The sequence below is a fragment of the Gordionus sp. m RMFG-2023 genome, chromosome 2 (genome assembly GCF_954871325.1).
Source record: "Gordionus sp. m RMFG-2023 chromosome 2, tfGorSpeb1-WG-v2, whole genome shotgun sequence".
In the NCBI taxonomy this organism is placed as follows: Eukaryota; Metazoa; Nematomorpha; class Gordioida; order Chordodea; family Parachordodidae; genus Gordionus; species Gordionus sp. m RMFG-2023.
This window is the reverse complement of record NC_088776.1, coordinates 32,854,482-32,866,411: the sequence shown is the minus strand read 5'-3', so window position 1 is coordinate 32,866,411 and position 11,930 is coordinate 32,854,482. Positions and strand designations below refer to the sequence as shown.

Sequence of the window (11,930 nt, the reverse complement as noted above, 5' to 3'; positions counted from 1 at the left end):
AAAAGTAGTAAGTAGACATATAGTTTATAATCCTCTATTATATAAAATTGGTTATAAAATATTAGATAAAATGCCACTTTTACAAACGTATTTGACAGTTATATAATTACTCTATACTTTAATAAATCAATGACATTAATACTATAGACTGCCAATCGTAATGCTAAAATCAAATTTGAAGTTGCAAAAATTGAAGTGACTGGTGGCCATTTTGTGTTTGTATCTTTTACGAAAGAAGCATATGATAATTTCATAAATTTCAGGTATATTTTTATTATGTTTATATTTATAATATATATATATATATTATAATACACCAATTTATTATCTACCTTATATATTATAGTATATATGAATCAAATAAAGGTCACTACTGAATATTTTACTTGAAATATTTCTGCTCTTTATTAACATTTGTAATTTATTATTTAATAATGAATATCTTTTATAAGAATTCAATTTAATATTTTTTAATTACTAAAAGATTTAAAATGGTAGTATATTGCTGAGGAAGCAAAATTTTCTTTCATAAGTGTGATATCTCAAATATATTATTCTATTGTAAAAATTATTTATGGCAGATTTCCTATGAAAGATAAATTATTATTACAAAAGTGGACCCATGCTGTGAAGAGAGAGAACTTCAATGTAACAAAATATAGTAAATAGTGTTCAAAGCATTTTACACCAGATTCATTTATTCCATCTGTTACAAATCATGTTCAATTAAGAGAGGTAGCAATACCATCAATTTTTAATTTTCCAAAGCATCTTCTAAAAGTAACAAAATAATGAATAATAAATTATAACATGCAGGTTTCCTAGAAGCCAGATTAATTCAAAAATACATGAATATTTTTTTTTATAGAAATCAATTCTAGATTTCTTTTGTATTTTTATAATTTATGTCTTATGTCTTTTATGTTTTATTTTTGCTTATAATTATGTTATTCCTTAATAAATATAAACTATCCATTTCTAAATATATTTCTTTATTTAAATTTAATTCACTTAAGTATAATAATCAATAATGTTTGATTTAAATATAATTTGATCTGAAATCTTTTATAAAATTTAATATATTTTAAGAAAATGGTAATGTGGACCCATGCTTTGAAGAGAGATGACTCAAATTTAATTATTTTCAAGGCATTTTACACCAGATTCATTTATTCCATTAGTTAAAAGTCATATTCAATTGAGAGAGGGAACGATGAAAACACTAGGAATAATTATGATAATAAAAATTCTTGTAATAATATAATTAGGAAAATAAATAATTTAAATGATGAAGAACCAATCGACCTAGAAGAATTGGAATTATTCGAACCTGATTCTAATATACAAGATGCTTTTGAATGGAGAAATAATTTAATAAAAATCAAAGAATTTTTGATAAAATACAAATTAAAAAATTGGATATTTTAAAAATTTTCAAATATTTGACGTAGTAAATCTGGATGAACAAATTTATCATACTAATATTAAAAAGAAAGACAAAACTATAATTTCGAGTCTATGTCAAAATGTGATTAAAATATTTAAATTAAAAGATATTAATTACATAATTAATAAAGAAATATTAGTGATTAAAGAAGTTGATCATACAAATATTAAATTATAAAATTAAAAAAACTCTTATAATTAATAAAAAAATGATAAAGGATCTAGATAACATAAAGTTGAAAAGACTATAAAACCTAAAAGTATTATGAGAACAGACGGCTATAGCAAAACTAAACAATTGAATTTAAAAAAACTCTTCATAAAAGTGAAGAGGACATTGATTTCTAAAAATTTAAGACTTAATTTATTTATTAAAAGTTATTTGAAGAAAAATTATGATAAAAATTATTATGTGAAGAATAATAGTACGCAAGCAATGCATTTTAAATGTATTCGTTCAAATTGAACACATTTCCGTTTTTCATTTAAATTATTTTTTTCAAAACGTAAACCTGCTTGCGTTTTCAAATTTTTTTGAAGTGGAGAAATGAATTCACCAGCAAAAATGTAAGTATAATTATCTTTAAATCATCATATATTAATTATGTTAGATCATGGAATGACCAAATCACAATGAGGTTTGCAGAAATGTTGGAACCAGAAGAGATTATATGGAATCAGGCGCATCCTGATCACAAGAAGACATTCGTTGTGATGGAACATCTTTCCATCATAGGAATTAAGTTAAATAATATATTATATTATTAATAATTTTATTTTTAGATTATCAGAAGAATATCCTGATTATGACTGTAGTGTTAACTACTTAAAAAAGCGTTTAAGATCAAGAATCAACTGAGCAAAGAAAAATTAGACAGTCTATCCGGATCTAGAGGAGGGGTGCATGAATACAAGTATAAGAAATATATTAATTTCATGCAATCCACTGTTGCTGACAGACTTACTGTCAGTAACTTTCAGGAATCCCCTCCTCCAACAAGGAAACCTGCCAAAAAATGATTTGCAAATTCTGATGAATGTATTGGAAAAAAAGTCATCTAGCATCCAGTAATTCTTATCTATAATTTATTTATCTTTTATATAGACTCTTTTTGGATAGCCTAGTTGATACAATGGAAGGCTACAATTCCGATGAAGATTTTTTTTTAAAACAGGTTTTAAAACTAATGCAAATAATCAAGATCAATAGAACACAACCAACAGAAACTTTTAATACTATTATATAATTTTTATATTTGTTTTATTGTTAATTTTTGATATATTGTTATTAATAAAATTTTTATATAATTAGTAGTTTATGTGTTAATTTTTGATATATTGTTATTAATAAAATTTTTATATAATTAGTGGATAATCATGTGTTAACTTCTTCCTAAAATGTAATTTTAAAAATATAAATAAGATTGCATAAATATATAGCAAAACATGATTAATATTTGTAATTATTTATACTGGCTAAAGTTTTTCACTCTTATGATTGAGGGCAATTTAAAATATTTGCATTGTTAAGTTTAATATATATATAAATCTAGTCTACAACCTTCATCCCCATTATTAATCCTCAACTTTGGATCCCACTTCATTTAATCTATTACAATTAACACTAAGCTTACATATATAACTAAACTTAAAATTATTTCATGATCAATACTTTATTCAAATTTTATTTAATATTAATAAATTTATTATAATAGTAATATAAATAAATTTATTATAATAGTAATATAAATAAAATTATTATAATAGTAATATAAATAAATTTATTATAATAGTAATATAAATAAATTTATTATAATAGTAATATAAATAAATTTATTATAATAGTAATATAAATAAATTTATTATAATATAAAAATTTAAGAATTTATAAAATTTTTAAATTTATCCCTAATGATTTTAGATTCCTGTGAGCTTTAGTTGTTTTCCCTGCTTGCCAAAAATGGTCTTGTTGTAAGGTTAGCCAATGTAGGATCTGTATTGATGATAATATAATTAAATATATATAAATATGATTTTTATATATTTATTTAAATTTAAATATTAGTATTACCTATATCATCAATGGAAGCTGATCCTTCTTTGTATGATGTTATGTAAGATGCAAATAGCCTTTATCACTATCTCTATGCTAGGTAGTCCTATTTCTATTGGCTTACTTAGAATGTCAAATTTTTTGACTATTTTACCTGTCCTCGTATATGAGCTCCAGTATATAAGAAAATGTTGATCTTCTCATTCTTGTATAGTTATAAAATTGCGAATGTGTTAAATCGCCTTTAATATTAATATATTCTGAAAAAAGATTTCTTTTAACAAATATTTTGAATGTCTTGCTCTTCTTCCTTCCTTTATTTCTTTGTAGTAAATACAAAGCAAGTAATTTTTTTTGTTTTAAATTTAAATGTTTCATATTGAAAAAATAAAAGTTAACGCATCAATTTATACATGGCTGCGTTTACGTTTTTTTATATGCGTTTTAAAACGCTGCGTTGCAACGCACAATTTGTACGCACTATAAGGGTTTTAAATTTAAAAGTTCTTTAAGAGGGAAGTGTGCATAATATCTTATTTGCATATTTTAACCTCATGGATTTAAATTAATAAATATAAATTAAAAATAATAGTTTATACTAAAACGCTTATATAAAACGCAAAAAATATTAAAACGCTTATAATAAAACGCAAAAATTAAAACATTGAAAATATTATTTAACAATCTTATTGATTTATCATTCTTCATTTATTCTTATATCCAATTTGATGAACAATTATTTCTCATTATTCTGAACTTACGGATTCTAATAACAATTGATAATAAATACTACTGAGTACTAACTGATTCACGATTCATAAGGACAGGACAACTTACAATAAGGATATCAAGCTTACGTTCATACAAACCAACGTGCAAAAACGATTTGAACAAACCAACGATTGGGACAAGCCAACGATAATGTTAAACGATTTTATCAAGCCTACGATAGAATCAAGCCAACGAAAACGTGTGAACTCACGCAACTCTAATAAACGATTTTATCAAACCTCGTGATAGAATCAAGCCAACGAGAACATTTGAGACTTATGCGCTAACCGAGAAGAAACTTAGTACTTTGTAGAAGAGAATGTTAAAGATGATTAACTTTAATTTTAATTTAAATATTTGAATGCCTTATCTTTTATTTTTGTTAAATTAATCGTGTTTATTTTTTGTTTAATATATTCGATTAACTTTTTTATATTCAATTTATATTTTTTTTATATATATACGCTGTTAAATGAAATGAAAATATACAACATATAATTTAGAATAATTAATTTGACCTTTTTAAATAACTTATTTCATTTTATTTTTGCTTATAATTATGTTATTCCTTAATAAATATAAACTATCAATTTCTAAATATATTTCTTTATTTAAATTTTATTCACTAAAGTATAAAAATCAATAATGTAAATATATATCATGAAAAATACAAATAATATATATTATGTTATATTTATATCAAATAAAATAATAATATAATTAATATGTATCGCGAAAAAATATTAATCTTATAAATCAATAATAAATACAAATAATATATATGTTATATTTATGTCTAATAATAATTTATTATAACCAATAAAGTCATTAGAAATTTTCAGATAATTTGTTCTTCACCTATAAATATTTAAGTTAAATAACATATTTTTATATTACTTGGTTTATTGCCCTTGAAAAAGTACAGCCTTGTTTAGTTTTTGCCTGATATTTAATTGTAATTTTTGATTTACTTTATTACCAAAATGATGCATTATTATGTGCAGGTATCTGAAAATAAATTTTAATTAAAATCCAGTAAATATTATATATACCTTTTTATTATAAGTCTTATTATAATTTGATAAAGATTTAACCCTGCCTCTTGATCAAACATATGATCTTGCATGTCACTAAGGATATTTGTGCCTAATATTTTTGACAATATGGCATTCTATTTTTTTAACAGCATGTCTTTTGGTTATTTCATCTATCTTTGTATTGCAACTCCAGTTTCTTAAAGTTGATTCAGATGGCATACAAAAATGGCTCTTTAAAAAACGATAAGCCTTTGGAGAGTAAAAATATAAAGTTGAAGCAAATTGTTTGAAATTTGTTTCATATTTAATTTTCTTTGGATTTTTGACTCCACCACTGGCAAGTTGAGTTTTAACAAATGTAAGAGGGAGACCTGTAAATAATCCTTCGACAACATCATGCCCTTCACCATGTATCAAGTCTTTATCTTTCAATGATTTAATTACAGACTTTAAACATAATATTTCTCTATTTTTTCTCATTAATTTTTTTTTTGCCAAATTTAATTTTTTTTGTATCTTTCTTGTAAATCTATTTTTAATAATAGACCTCTTTTTTATTGTGTCAAAACTTTCAAAATAATTATGTTCAGTCTCAATAGTCTTGCTAATTATAGGATATTCATATACAGGGCTTAAAATGCTTGATGTTCCAAGGCTTACAATAGGCATGGCTAATTTTTTTGATCCCCTCTTGGCTTGATTGATTTCTATAAAAAAATTATTCATATATTTTTGAATTAATCTGGCTTCCAGGAAACCTGCATGTTATAATTTATTATACATTATTTTGTTACTTTTAGAAGATACTTTGGAAAATTAAAAATTGATGGTATTGCTCCCTCTCTTAATTGAACATGATTTGTAACAGATGGAATAAATGAATCTGGTGTAAAATGCTTTGAACATAATTTACTATATTTTGTTACATTAAAGTTCTCTCTCTTCACAGCATGGGTTCACTTTTGTAATAATATTTTATCTTTCATAGGAAATCCCATAAATAATTTTTACAATAGAATAATTAATTTGAGATATCATACTTATGAAAGGAAATTTTGCTTCCTCAGCAATATACTACCATTTTAAATCTTTTAGTAATTAAAAAATATTAAATTGAATTCTTATAAAAGATATTCATTATTAAATAATAAATTGCAAATGTTAATAAAGAGCAGAAATATTTCAAGTAAAATATTCAGTAGTGATCTTTATTTGATTCATATATACTATAATATATAAGGTAAATAATAAATAGGTGTTTATATATATATTATCGGGAGGGCCTCCTTTGATCGTATTATTTTGATCGTAAAATGGTACCATTGTCCATTTCAGGTCAAAATGGACGATTTTTTAATTTATAGGTTAGGTTTAGGGTTAGGGTAAGGGTTAGGGTTAGGGTTAAGGTTAGGGTTGGGGTTAGGGTTATAAATGATTTTAATTTACCGCGATTAAATAGACCAATCAGAAAAAAATGGACAAAATTTACGATCAAATGACTTTACGATCAAAGTTAGGCAAATCATATTATCAGGCTTGTTAACCGATCTTTTTAAAACGATCGAATCCCGATCACGATCTTTTCAAAAAAAGAGAATCGAAATCCAGGATCCACCTTTTTTAAAAAAAAGATCGCGATTACGATTTTTTTTTCTATTTAAATTTCTGAAGGAAATTTCTGACCGATGCAAAATTAACTAATATATGTTATAAATTTATTGTAATTGAATAATAATATAATATAACCGATGCAAAATTACTAATATAAAAATAAATTAAATATGGTAGAAATTTATTGTAATTGAATAATAAATATAACAATTATAATATATTTATTTATAATTAAAATTAGCTTTTAATAATAAAATTTTTTTAAAATTATCATCATTTAAACATCCGCGTCTTTCATTTAGAACATGTTTAGCTTTACTAAACAAGCGCTCCACAGGAGCGCTTGATGGCAAAGGTGTATTATATTCAATAAATATATTTTTTTTAAATTAATATAAGTATTAAAAATATTCATGGAATCATCATTTGAATAAAAAATTTTTTTAACGGAACAAGCATTTTGTACAGTATTTTTCCCAAAAAAAGCATCAATGTCATCCATACATTCATTTGAGGTATCCGCATATGGTTGTTCCTGCATATTTTCCAAATGGGCAACTAATCTTTCTTTTACCATCATATTTTATGGCAGATTAATATAAGGCCAATTAAGTTTAAATTTAGGGTGAATCATGGCTGCCAAAATGTTACTGTCATCATACAGTGAAGGAAATCTATATTATGAAATGATAATTAATTTATTATTAAATAAAGGTTCATTTTATTCATATAAATCAAATCAAGTATCTGCAAAACTTTACCCTTTTAAATTTTACAGTCATATCTGGCACATCATCTGTATGGAATTTTTCATATTTGGGTCATATCATAAATATTGATTAAATGTAAACTTAATACTTAATATACAAAGAAATTAACATTGTAATTTATTTACAAAGAATAAATCAAAATATTAGCTTAAAATTCAAATTATCTAATAAATTTTTAATGTCTTTAAAGGCCCATTAATATTTTACTAGATATCAGAGGTTTAGTAGAACTGGCCTGTTAAAAATATTTTACTAAATTTGCCAGATCTTTGCAATTTTTTAATATAATTTGCAGATATCTGATAATATAAAATAATTGCATAAAAAAATTTTTTTTTATAAAGAATCTGTATCTAGATTCTATTTCTGTAGGACCTGCTCAACTCAGGTGGTGCTGATCATATTATAAGAGTTGCTTTCATCCATTTCACATAAAGTAAAATACTTACGTAATTTCAAAAATGGTAAAAGATTCTCATTCTCACTTATATCTGCTATTACATCAATAGTAGAATCAATAGAATCTTCTTAATCTATAATGGACATTTACATTTACCTAACAAAATAAATATTAATATATTATTATAAATTTATATTAAATAACTTGTAAGAGCTCGAAATCTCGTAAAATTTAGGAAATGAATAAATATATCTATAAAATAAATGGTGGAATGGAAGTTGATAAAATATGAAGATAGATATTTTTTTAAAAAAATAATATTTTATAATTTTCAAAATTTTTAATTTATTTATTGCTTTTTAAGTAAAAAATTAATTTTTGAAAAGATCGTGATCGAATTTTAAACAAAATGATCTCGATCTCGATCCTCAATTTAAGTCAGAATCATAAATCTCGTAAAATTGACAAATTTGCGATCGAATCCAGGATCGTCGATCTTTTAACAACTCTGTATATTATAAATATAAACATAATAAAAATATACCTGAAATTTATGAAATTATCATATGGTTCTTTCGTAAGATACATACACAAAATGCAGTCACTTCAATTTTTGCAACTTCAAATATATTAATCGGCAGTCTATAGTATTAATGTGATTGGAGATAACATATTAATATTTCTATAAAAAAGATCTAAAATATTGTAAAAAATATAAGACGAGTAATTTTAAAGAGGTATATTTAGCTTGATTCTACACCTATATTACCTTTTAATTAATTAAAAACATGTATTGTAAATAGAGTTATTATATAAAATATTAGAATAAAATGAATTATAGTATATTTTGCATTGAAATTATAAAATGTTAAATTAAATTTACATTTTTTAAAAGCGTATATATTCGCTGTGAAAAATATACATTACTTATTTTATTAATAATTTGGATAACCTTATAGCTGATAATGCAAATTTTGTTATAATCAGGGATCCAAACCGAAACGAATATCGGTTCAGGTTCGGATAAAAATAACGGTTCAAGGTTCAGGTTCGGTTCGTAAAATATCAAAATATCGGTTCGGTTCGAACCTCTAAAAATTGGTTTGAACACTTTTGTATTCGAACCTACATTCGAATTATGTATAGGGAAAATATTTTTTTATTTTATCATTAATTTAAAAAAATACATGTATAAAACCTACCTTTTATTTTAATTGCACATTATAAAATATAATTTAATTTATAAATATAAAAATTAATATCAATGATTAATTTTAATATGAACAATATTTTAGTTTTTTTACTTAAATTTTTTTTAAGCCACATAATTAATATATTTTCAAAATTCGTCATACTCAAATTAAATCTATAAGGAGATAGCTTATAAATTTAATTGTTGAAAAACATATTTCCATAGTCCACACTAACTCTGGTAGCATGCACTGCCAATATGATTTCAGATTTGATATGTGATTTATAATAATATTTTGGATTTAATTTTTCTCTAAGCCTTATAATTTATAAGCTTAGAGGAAAATGTTGTTAAATGACAATTTACTAAAGTTTACAAAAATTATTACCGACACTTATCAATCAAACGTGATTTATGATAATCTTTAAAATAATTAGAATATAATTGAAATTTTTTCATTTATACTAATAATAAATTACATATTATTTTATAAGCATAAAATCACGAGTCTCGAACCTGTTCAGAGGCATTTTATCGGTTCGGTTCAGGTTCGGCTAGAATTTTTTAGCGGTTTAGGTTCGGTTCGGGTTCGATAAAAAATACCGGTTTTTAGCGGTTTAAGGGTTCGGTTCAGGTTCGGTTTGGATCCCTGGTTATAATATCATCAATCAATTGTAAATTTTTCAAAAACATCAATTTCGCTGGATATTAAAACAGTAAATTTTCTAAAAATGGGTACGAAATTTTATTCCGCATTCGAGTTTTGTTTATTTTTACTTTACTCATGGCTCTTTCGGCTGAACAGGAAGTTGTAGGAAGAGTTAATAAATATTTATATAATAAATTTAAATTATAATAAGAATTTAATTGATTTAAAAGTCGATATGGTAATATTTTATCCATTTTTTTATTTTGGTCATGATTTCGCTGTTGATATTTTCTTCGGTAGTTTGATCGTTTGCAATACCTTTAATTATAAACAATTACAAATAAAATATCAATAAATTATTTTCATCGATATATAACGCGTCATTCTTTTTAACTTTCAAAAGATCTTCGCAAAAAATGATTGATTGAAACTCCAAATATAAAGAGCGAAAATCATTATATTCATCAAAAATGTTTTGGACATCCAATTGATAAGTATGACAAATTTTGGAAATTTACCATCCTTCTATTTTTTCATTATCCATAATTCTAGCGGGAGTAAAAATGGATATTTGTGATAAAAAATTTAAACAATCATAATTAAATCGATCATTTAGGTGGTTAATTATTGCATTTAGCACAGGGAAAAATATTTACGTTTTATATCTATAGCAATAAATAATAATTTAAATTTTTTAATTTATTCAACTTGTTTTTTTTTGTTCAACATAATTATTGAATTCTGTTAGATCCAATTTGAATATTGATTTCATATTATACAAATCAGTTTACATTATTCTTCTTCAAAAAACTAGTAGATAAGGAATGCAATTTTTAAAAAATATTGTCTCCATTAGCTATATTTTAAAACTATTTATAGAAATAGCAACTAATATTAACCTTTTAGTCTTTGTAATTTATTTTTTGTATGTTGTATTAATTTGGATACCATAGCCAAATCATTACCAACTGCCTGCATTTCAATACAAGCCTCATGTGTACATTTCAATATTTCTTTCAAAATAAATAGACTTAATATAAAATTTTCATCCTTAACTCTGGATAATAATCCATCGGCAATGGAAGAGGTGCTTAGGTCATTAGAATCTTTTAATTCAACTAATGATGCTAAAATATGTTCAAAAACATAGATTTCTACAGATTTGTAGGATGATGACCAATTTCTGAAAATATATAAGTTTCATTAAATATTTTATTTACCTTGTTGTGTTTTTAATTCTTTTAAGAGATTTCTTGGACTTTCTCATTTGATATTTAACAAACACACCTTGACGTCTAACTCCATTCATAAAATTATATAACTCATCTAATATTCCCATAGTCTTTTTCATTTCAATTTTGCATCCACAAACATGAGCAACAAATTTAGCCTATGTGCAAGGCACCAAATATAGATGGCTTTTGTTCAATATTAAAGCCTGCATTCCTTTGTATACTCCTCCAATATTAAAGCCTGCATTCCTTTGTATACTCCTCTCACATTCCCTGCACCATCCATACTTTGTCCAACCAAATAATCAAGAGAAAGACCAAGATCATTAAACTTACAAAAAACATGTTTCTTTTTTCCCCACTGGTTTCTGATGTTGTAAAAACATGTATGATGCTTTCTACAGGATGTGGGTGCAGATCATCTTCTATATACCGTACAAGCAAAGCTTGCATTCTTTTTGACATATCATATGTTCCATCTAATATGATGCTATAGGCACGATTCCCTTTAATTTTTTGAATAATGCTTTTTGTTATTTTTATTTTAATAATTTCAGTTATTTTTTTCACGTGGCCATATGACAGCAATTTATATAAGGGCTCAAAATTTTATCTGATATTTTTCTCCGCAATTTTTCGTTGTTATCCATGTATGCACGTAAAGTTGGAACCGTTTTTGCCATTAATTTTATGAGGCACATAAAATTACCTTCATTCGAAGAACCCCAAAAGGCTATATTAAATTTTATAAGGTACGTAATGGCATCAA

The 11,930-nt window shown here is 24.2% G+C and overlaps 1 long non-coding RNA gene across 1 annotated transcript; it reads left to right on the top strand.

Moving 5' to 3' along the window:
• Nucleotides 1-1,917: 1,917 nt before the first annotated feature.
• Nucleotides 1,918-2,290, top strand: LOC135925073 (uncharacterized). Its single transcript, XR_010571517.1, has 3 exons — nucleotides 1,918-2,013; nucleotides 2,058-2,189; nucleotides 2,230-2,290. It is a non-coding gene; the product is annotated as an uncharacterized LOC135925073 (long non-coding RNA).
• The last annotated feature ends 9,640 nt before the right edge of the window (nucleotides 2,291-11,930 follow it).